The sequence below is a fragment of the Mercenaria mercenaria genome, chromosome 11 (assembly GCF_021730395.1).
Source record: "Mercenaria mercenaria strain notata chromosome 11, MADL_Memer_1, whole genome shotgun sequence".
In the NCBI taxonomy this organism is placed as follows: domain Eukaryota; kingdom Metazoa; phylum Mollusca; class Bivalvia; order Venerida; family Veneridae; genus Mercenaria; species Mercenaria mercenaria.
The window spans coordinates 73,563,051-73,572,842 of NC_069371.1; the positions used below are offsets into that span (position 1 = coordinate 73,563,051).

The 9,792-nt window shown below is 35.2% G+C and overlaps 1 protein-coding gene across 1 annotated transcript in view; it reads right to left on the reverse strand.

Annotated features, from left to right (window-relative positions):
* Positions 1–8,067: 8,067 nt before the first annotated feature.
* The window catches only part of LOC123532789 (glycine receptor subunit alpha-4-like), a 61,657-nt gene continuing 59,932 nt past the window's right edge, over positions 8,068–9,792 (reverse strand). Inside the window, exon 11 of the mRNA XM_053517738.1 lies at positions 8,068–8,127. The gene's annotated coding sequence lies outside the window, so the exon portion shown is untranslated. The remainder of the gene's footprint in view (positions 8,128–9,792) is intronic.

Here is a 9,792-nt window from a genome sequence, read left to right on the forward strand (position 1 = left end):
GACCTCTATAACATTTGTTCAAATCATGACCCCCGGGGTCAAAATTGATCCCGACCCAGGGCTCACTTGATTTTACATAGGAAAATCTTCAAAAAATTTCTAAAAATAAACCAGAAGGCCTAGAGCTTAGATATTTCATTTGTAGCATTGCCTAGTGGAACTCTACAAAATTTGTTCAAATCATGTCCCCCGGGATCAAAATTGATCCCGCCCCAGGGCTCACTTTATTTTACATAGGAAAATCTTCAAAAATTTTCTAAAAATAAACCAGAAGGCCTAGTTATTAGATATTTGACATTTAACATTGCCTAGTAGACTTCTACAAACTTTGTTCAAATCATGAACCCCGAGGTCAAATTGACCCCGCCCCATGGGGTTACTTGATTGTACATAGTAAAATCTTCAAAATTTTCTAAAAATAAACCAGAAGGCCTAGAGCTTAGATATTTGACATGTAGCATTGCCTAGTGGACCTCTACAAAATTTGTTCAAATCTTGACCACTCAGATTCAAATTGACCCTGCTCCAGGGGTTACTTGATTGTACATAGTAGACCTCTATAACATTTGTTCAAATCATGACCCCCGAGGTCAAAATTGATCCCGTCCCAGGGCTCACTTGATTTTGCATAGGAAAATATTTTTAAAAAATCTAAAAATAAACCAGAAGGCCTAGAGCTTGATATTTCATTTGTAGCATTGCCTAGTGGACCTCTTCAAAATTTGTTCAAATCATGTCCCCCGGGATCAAAATTGATGCCGCCCCAGGGCTCACTTGATTTTACATTGGAAAATCTTCAAAAAAATTCTAAAAATAAACCAGAAGGCCTAGATCTTAGATATTTGACATGTAACATTGTCTAGTAGACTTCTACAAACTTTGTTCAAATCATGAACCCCGATGTCAAATTGACCCCGCCCCATGGGGTTACTTGATTGTACATAGAAAAATCTTCAAAATTTTCTAAAAATAAACCAGAAGGCCTAGAGCTTAGATATTTGACATGTAGCATTGCCTAGTAGACCTCTACAAAATTTGTTCAAATCTTGACCCCCCAGGGTCAAATTGACCCTGCCCCAGGGGTTACTTGATTGTACATAGTAGACCTCTATAACATTTGTTCAAATCATGACCCCCGGGGTCAAAATTGATCCCGCCCCAGGGCTCACTTGATTTTGCATAGGAAAATATTTAAAAAAAATCTAAAAATAAACCAGAAGGCCTAGAGCTTGATATTTCATTTGTAGCATTGCCTAGTGGACCTCTTCAAAATTTGTTCAAATCATGTCCCCCGGGATCAAAATTGATGCCGCCCCAGGGCTCACTTGATTTTACATTGGAAAATCTTCAAAAAAATTCTAAAAATAAACCAGAAGGCCTAGATCTTAGATATTTGACATGTAACATTGCCTAGTAGACTTCTACAAACTTTGTTCAAATCATGAACCCCGAGGTCAAATTGACCCCGCCCCATGGGGTTACTTGATTGTACATAGAAAAATCTTCAAAATTTTCTAAAAATAAACCAGAAGGCCTAGAGCTTAGATATTTGACATGTAGCATTGCCTAGTGGACCTCTACAAAATTTGTTCAAATCTTGACCCCCAGGGTCAAATTGACCCTGCCCCAGGGTTACTTGATTGTACATAGTAGACCTCTATAACATTTGTTCAAATCATGACCCCCGGGGTCAAAATTGATCCCGCCCCAGGGCTCACTTGATTTTACATAGGAAAATCTTCAAAAAAATTCTAAAAATAAACCAGAAGGCCTAGAGCTTAGATATTTCATTTGTAGCATTGCCTAGTGAACCTCTACAAAATTTGTTCAAATCTTGACCCTGCCCCAGGGGTTACTTGATTGTACATAGTAGACCTCAATAACATTTGTTCAAATCATGACCCCCGGGGTCAAAATTGATCCCGCCTCAGGGCTCACTTGATTTTACATAGGAAAATCTTCAAAAAATTTCTAAAAATAAACCAGAAGGCATAGCGCTTAGATATTTCATTTGTAGAATTGCCTAGTGGACCTCTACAAAATTTATTCAAATCATGTCCCCCGGGATCAAAATTGATCCCGCACCAGGGCTCACTTGATTTTACATAGGAAAATCTTCAAAAATTTTCTTAAAATAAACCAGAAGGCCTAGATCTTGTAACATTGCATAGTGGACCTCTACAAACTTTGTTCAAATCATGACCCCCAGGGTAAAATTGGCCCCGCCCCAGGGGTTAATTGATTCTACATCGGAAAATCTTCCAATTTTTTTCTAAAAATCATCAGTTTGACATTTGAAACATGTAGCTCATATTACTCAGGTGAGCGATCCAGGGTCATCATGACCCTCTTGTTCTGTTATTCAGTTGATCGTCGTTGTGTGTTTATCTTTGGTACATGAGTGTCTGCGCTATTGTGGTTTACGTTGTAGTGCGACTGTTTTTAAAAAACATGGCATTCCCTTGTATATTCGTCCTTGTTCAACTTTCCCCTTCGGATTCCTCCCCCACCCCCGACCCCATTTCGCCCCTTACCAATTCCTTCCCCTTTATCAATATTTAGCTTATATTAATATGTACTTGTTGGATGTTTGAAGCAACCCGTCTGAAATATTTTTCCATTGCAGCTTCTTTTTCTTGTGAGGGCTACTATGTAAATGCGTGGCTCTTGGGCTGTGTTTTTGGTGCTGTGTTTCCGAGAAATCTACCCTTACCTATTATCTTTTGAAAGTCTTGCCTTGGATTCAAACCTAGTATTACTCTTTTGATAGAAGTCTTTGTGCTCTATGTACTGAGCTAACTGCCCAGGCCATTTTTATCTTACATTTCAGCCTTTTTCAGTACTTTTTTTCATTTTACAGATCAACCACAGAGGGGAATTTTTAGCCTGATGCAAAGACATTAAACAGTAAAGGGATTTTCCAGGAAGGTCTATATATCACAAGCTGGATTTTTTTGGGGTTTATAATTTTCTGTATAGATTTTTACCGTTACTGTATTGCTATTCTAAGAAAGATAAAGACATATTAAAATAACATAAACATAAATTATCTAAATTTTTTTTCATACCATTTTAAGAGACATGATTTTAATTACAGACCCATTCAAGAAATATGTGTATAATATATTAGGAAGTGAATAAGTAATGATATACTTATTCATGTATTCATGTATGTATTTTCATAAGGATATTATTTTTACAGTATTTGTGTTTACATTAAGTTTGATTGCATGTGTTGTGTGTCTAGTATGTCATATTCTTATGCATTCTTGAACTGCTTCTTTTTCTACTTGGAACCTGTAAGATTCTTGAATGAGTTTATACTTATCAGTCCTGCTTTCATTCAGCTTTTAACAAAAAGACTATCTTATTCAAAAAGATCCTTTACAGTCTTATACTTTGTAACCTTATCTTAAATTGAAGTTCTGATGTTGATTTTCTTTTGGTTGGGTTTAACGTCGCACCGACACAATTGTAGGTCATATGGCGACTTTCCAGCTTTGATGGTGGAGGAAGACCCCAGGTGCCCCTCCGTGCATTATTTCATCACGAGCGGGCACCTGGGTAGAACTACCGACCTTCCGTAAGCCAGCTGGATGGCTTCCTCACATGAAGAATTAAACGCCCCGAGTGAGGCTCGAACCCACATCGATGAGGGGCAAGTGATTTGAAGTCAGCGACCTTAACCACTCGGCCACGGAGGCCCACTGATTTTTTTGTATTTGTTTTCCAGTGATGAAAGCAATTCAAGAAAAGTTCACTGTGAATGGGAATGAAACAGAAGGAATTAATAATTAGTGTTCACTGATCATCCAGCTGAAATCATGCCTATGGAATAGGGTGCATGTCACAAATACTGATTTGAGCAAATAACTCCATATTGCACAAATAAGGTCATGTTTCCTGCACTTATGACCTGAAAAAGTTAAACAGATCTGATTCAAACTACAAATGTGTTTCAAAAAAGTAAAACTTAGTCAGCTGTGAGAAATATTTGGTAAAAGTATGTTTTGTTTCCATGACAGCTGTGAAGTGGTTCCAGAAGCACAATCTTATTATTGTTCTAACTATACAGAATTCAACTTTGTACACTTTCCAAAACTAAGACATGTCTGTTGAATGAATTCTAGTTTATGTGGGGCATTAAGATGTAACCTTTGGAGGAAACATCTTTTACAATCAAATTGCCTTGCCAGTGTAGGAAGGGTTTTTCCAGAAATGGCCATGACAGAAAACTACCAATATTGTAGAAAATATGTGACTGGCTAAATGTAATGTATTTTATTTTAAGAATTAATCATGAAAATCCATGTTTATAGTTGTGTAAAAAAATTTTTTACATGAACTAAGCACAGATAGATGATTTTGTTTCAAAATATTGTGAGTTGCCTTGGTAATACAAAACTGACTTAAATTTAGATTTTTTTGATTATGTAGACAGCATATGCCTTGTTTATATTCTGCTTATATTTCAGACTATACTCTGTAAGAAAATATCTTTTATGTGTAAGCATTGCATCAACAAAACATGTTACAACACAAAATTGCCTTAAAATGGCTGAGCTGTAATACAGGAGGGCATATAAAGGAAATGTGTAGTTCTCAAAGTCTAACTATATTGCATGAAATGATGTTTGTTTTTTATACTTGACCATAATTGAACATTTTTGGTGTGTAACAAATAAATACTGAGCAGATGCTAAATGAATGTTCTGAAAAAAATTTTAACTTTTAAATTATCTTGGTTATTTTCACAACATCTTTCTTGTTTATATATAGTACATTTTTAAGCTGTATTATGTTAGTATACATATTTTCATATGTAATAATTGCATCAGCAAACCACTTTGTCACCGCACAAATCTGCCTTAAAATGGCAAAGTTGTAACTGAGAGAGGTGTATTTGAAAATATTGTATTTCCAAAACAATATCACATTAATTTGCATGGAATGATCAATGTCGCTTCCCAGCAGGCATACGACGTCGAATCGAAGTTGGATATCGGTTGAATTTAGGTCGCGACGTCGGCGACCTAAATGCAACGTCGAAAAGACGTTGAAACCCCGACGTCTAATAGACGTCGGTAGAAGATGTCGAATCGACGTTGGATATTGGTTTGATTTAGGTCGCGACCTCGGCGACCTAAATGCAACGTCGAAAAGACGTTGAAACCACGACGTCTAACAGACATTGGTAGTAGACATTTAAGCGACGTTGGATACATGTCGGATTTTTTAAATATTTTGCAGCAAAACACAATTATATTTTCCAATGATGAACTCGTTTCTTGAATGGACACATTTGAGTTTAACACAAAATCATCATTTCAATTTTATTTTACACGATGTAACTGTTAAGTATATCTGAATAAATGAAAATAACCAAAACATCCGACCTGTAACCGAGTGAATGAGTAGTTATTAGTATGCATTTAACAAACTAAATTGGTCTGGCGCAAGAATTTCATTTTGGCAAAACGGGAACATTAGTTACGAAATCAGACCCAGCGTTGAACTTTACACATGTAGCTCAGTTAGACACACGCAGCTCGCAGAGATGTTTACACATTCTCATGGTAATTTGATACATTTGCGAGAGTTTTGCAGACATTTAGAGCAACTGTATGGATTATTATTCAACACGATTTGTAGAAAGTAAGTATTTAAATATTTATTTCTTAATTATTTGACTTATCATATCAATTATTATCCGCCTTAGAAAATCCATACAATTCGTAAGAACAAGAAACTTTAACTATAAAATAAAACTTATAAACATACTTATACTAATAGAAGAGTTAACATTGAATATAATGTTTAAAATCTAAACTTTCAGAATGTCTTTGAAATAGCTGAACATTCACATTTTATATATTTCAGATGAAGTTTGCACTGATAATTGTGATGATTTTGAGAGATTCAAAATCGAAGCAGGAGGTTCTCCACTGACTACAACGAATTTATGTTGACCTTTTTTATCATGACGATAGATGTCTATTGAAAAGAATTTTAATGTTACATTATAAATAAAATGATTTATAAAGATGGAATGATTAATGTTGTTTCTTGGAAAGAAAACCGATATTATAAATATCAGAAATATGACGTCTAACCAACGTCAGAAAACCGACGTTGAATCGACGTCAGACTTCGACGTCTAAAAATCTTACATTTTCAACCAAAATGCAACGTTGAATCGACGTCCGTATCCGACGTCGTATCAACGTCGTTACGACGTCGAATGCCCACTGGGTTACTTTTAAATAAGAAAGCACACAGCTTTTGATGTAAATTGATCAGTATAACTAAGTCTTCTGAAATGTTAGCAAACTCATAGCTGATAGTAAGAGTCTAATAATTATATCGTCTTGTCTTATTTTCTTTCTTACTGTTTAATAGATAATGTGTCTTTAACAATAAGATTGATGTTCGACTTTAGTTTTTGGGATGTTGTCTAACTTGATATCAAATAAAGTCTGTATTTTGTTCAAAAGAATGTGATAAAACTTCGGACAAACAAACCAGTTGTCTGTGAATTATGTTTGCACACTAGAAAAAGTAAATTGTGTATTTATTTCACATTCCAGATGTAATGTATCGCTAGATTCATCAAGGGACTATTAAAAAAGAGGTTAAGCAACAGTGTTGTGATGGCAACGGTTTTTAAAACAATAAAGTTTTGATACTACATACTACAAAAAAGAAAACGACAGAAAGAAATATATTTGGTTAATTGCATGTTGCCTTTGTTATTTTATCATGTATTTTATCTTGATATTATTTGAAGATGGAGTAATTATAAAGACTCAATTTTGATACAGTTAGACAAAAACATGGTGTCCGAAAAGTGGTAATTTCTCCATGACAACGACTGCTTTTTGTTATCAAATTGCAGATTTATACTCAGAACATGTCAATCTGTCAGATTAGCCCAAAACCCCATTTTTGACCAAAATCGCATTTGGCCTCAAAGTCTCATGCTTTGTATGTTGCTGCAAAACATGTGTTAATTATAAGGAAAGTGACGAAAACAATGGCATCGAGAGCAAATCGTCTCGAATAATGCCTGCAAATATTAAAGAGTCTCAAATTAAGATGACCGTTCTTTTCCTGGATATAAAAATGTAGGTCCTGTGACGAGAAATACAAAACAAAATTTAATGTCACTTTGATACTAAACTATTGTAGTGTTAAAGGTTTTCACAAGACTTTTACATCGTCGTAAGCCTGGCTTGTCATAATTATGCACGACGAAAATGCTGATATATTAAGTAACAATCTGAAACCTGCATATTGAACTTAAAAGATTAGCTGCTAAGTGAAACAATTAACTATTTAAAATTAAGAAAACGAAAACAAAGGATATATAAAGCAATCAAATAAATAATTGAATTAATAAAACAGATTATCAATAGTTCGAGTCCGCTGTCGACCTTTCAAAATTCGTACAAAAATATATATGTACATTAGAATCGCTACAACAATTCATTTTTTTTTTCATGAAAATTTAATTCGACAATTAATACTTAACCTTTATGATAGGATTTTGCTAATTTTGGACAAAACCAAATTATGGAATATTACCAGAACGATTCTAATTCTCAGACATGAAAACAAATAACTACATTTAACGTTTAGTTTAATTAATATTAAACCTGTAAAATACATTTTAAAATGCGCAATTCTTTCAAAATTCCTGTGATTGACTTGAACTAAGCGTTGTGCTGTATTCTGTATTTAAAGTATTTCGCCATTTGTATTGTTGACAAGATGGAATGTAACTCTAGCCAATTTTATGTTGTAACCTTAGACAGATGTGCTTCTTTTTATGTTCGGTCATTGGTCGCAACATTCATATTTCCAACATCTGAAAAGTCGGAAGAAACTGTGTTCATGTCATTGTTTTGCCTTATCATCTGTTGAATATCTTTTCGCAGAGAGCTTTGATATAAAATTCAATTTTCAATTACGAAGAAAGCAAGTATCTCCGAGGCGATTAATCTGTCATAACAACAAATAGCTAGCTATAGAGATAACGCGTTTCATTTACATGATTGACTTGTAACCGGTGATATTACTGTCTCTTTGGTTCTCATGAAACCGTTTGTATATACTGTTTGGACAGTGTTTCCTTCACCGGCCAAGCTGAAGTGTTTGTTTTGCCAGAGGTTAACATATATAGCTGCGAAGCAAAGGTAAAGGAAATGTTTGTATCTAAGTTTATTTGCTATGTTCACCTATTACAAATGGAGCCAGACGGGCTTTAGTGATAGTAAGTTCCAATTCTTCGAGCTTCCTCTCCCGGTAGGGGTTTGACCCATAACCCCCACTCGCTTTAAAACCTTGTGTACTAATGTTTGACAATTCATCTTTCAATTTCTTTATTCTTTTGATAAAGGTGTAAACTAGATATAAGGGCCATCTTTATTTGACTACCCAGAACAATGTTCTAAACATTCTAGGGTGACCCTCTGACTAGTTTCAAAGGAATAAAATAGTACACTGTTCTGAAACTTAGCACTATTTATGTTGTCCATAGTTTATGGGAACCAACACAAGCTTTCCATTGTCGTAAATATATATCACGTGACTGTTCTGTCTGCACTACGTTTTACTTTGAATTCTAAACATTTCAGAACACAACTCCTTTCACTATTAAAATGTGTGATTAATGTCCGGAAAAGTCAAAGAATCATGATCAAAAAGTCTGGAAAAAGCACTCCAGTGACATTTCAAATACATTTATGCAGTATTCTATGTTTTATAGGTCAACCTGGAGCCTGGCGTGACGTACTGACACCAGACCAAAGCACGAAGATTGATCGCTTAATACAACAGTTATAAAGACATGGTTTAGAAATAGGAGATACTTAAAAACTTAGTGATAATCTTGTCGATATGACCATGAATATATTGATAAACTAGGACGTTCACTAAGACGAAAAGAATAGAGTTATAAACCATGACTCTGTAAACTACTTTTTGAACTTCTTTAGTTTATTTTTCCTCATGCTTTCAAGGTTAACACAAATGTCGACGTTTAAAAGGAAAATTGACAAAAGGAGCATATTATTATACATCAAAGCAAAAATTATGCAACCATAAAAGACTTTAAAGAATATAAACTGAAATCAATGTCTGGTGAGAGAACATTATATAGACATCACGTACGTTCCTATTCTGAAACAAGGCAGTCTAAAAGACAGCTAAATCCCCCGCCACTGGTATGGATAATGAAAGGGTAAACCTTTGACCTTGAGCTGTGACCTTGACCTTAAACTGCCATCTAGACGAGGTGATCATTTGACTCAAGTTTCATGAAAATCCTAAAAGGGGTTTAGGAGATACAGAGCTCAAACCTTTGACCTGACCTTGAGTTGACATGGCTGACTCGTGAGTTCTTGAGGAGGTGATCGTCTGATCCAAGTTTAATGTAAATCCTTCAAGGGGTTTAGGAGATACAGAATGGATACAAAATGGAAGGCTCAAACCTTTGACTCTAAGTTGTGACCTTGACCTTGAGCCGGCATGGCTGACTCATCAATTCTGCACATCGTCTTGATGAGGTGATCATTTGAACCAAGTTTGATGAAAATCCTTCAAGGGTTTAGGAGACACAGAGCGGACACAAAATGGAAGGCTCAAACCTTTGACCTTGAGTTGTGACCTTGACCTTCAGACGACATGGCTGACTCTTGAGTTCTGCACATTGTCTTGATGAGGTGATCTATTAATCCCAGTTTCATAATTATCCTTCAAGAGGTTTAAGAGATACAGAGCGGACACGAAATG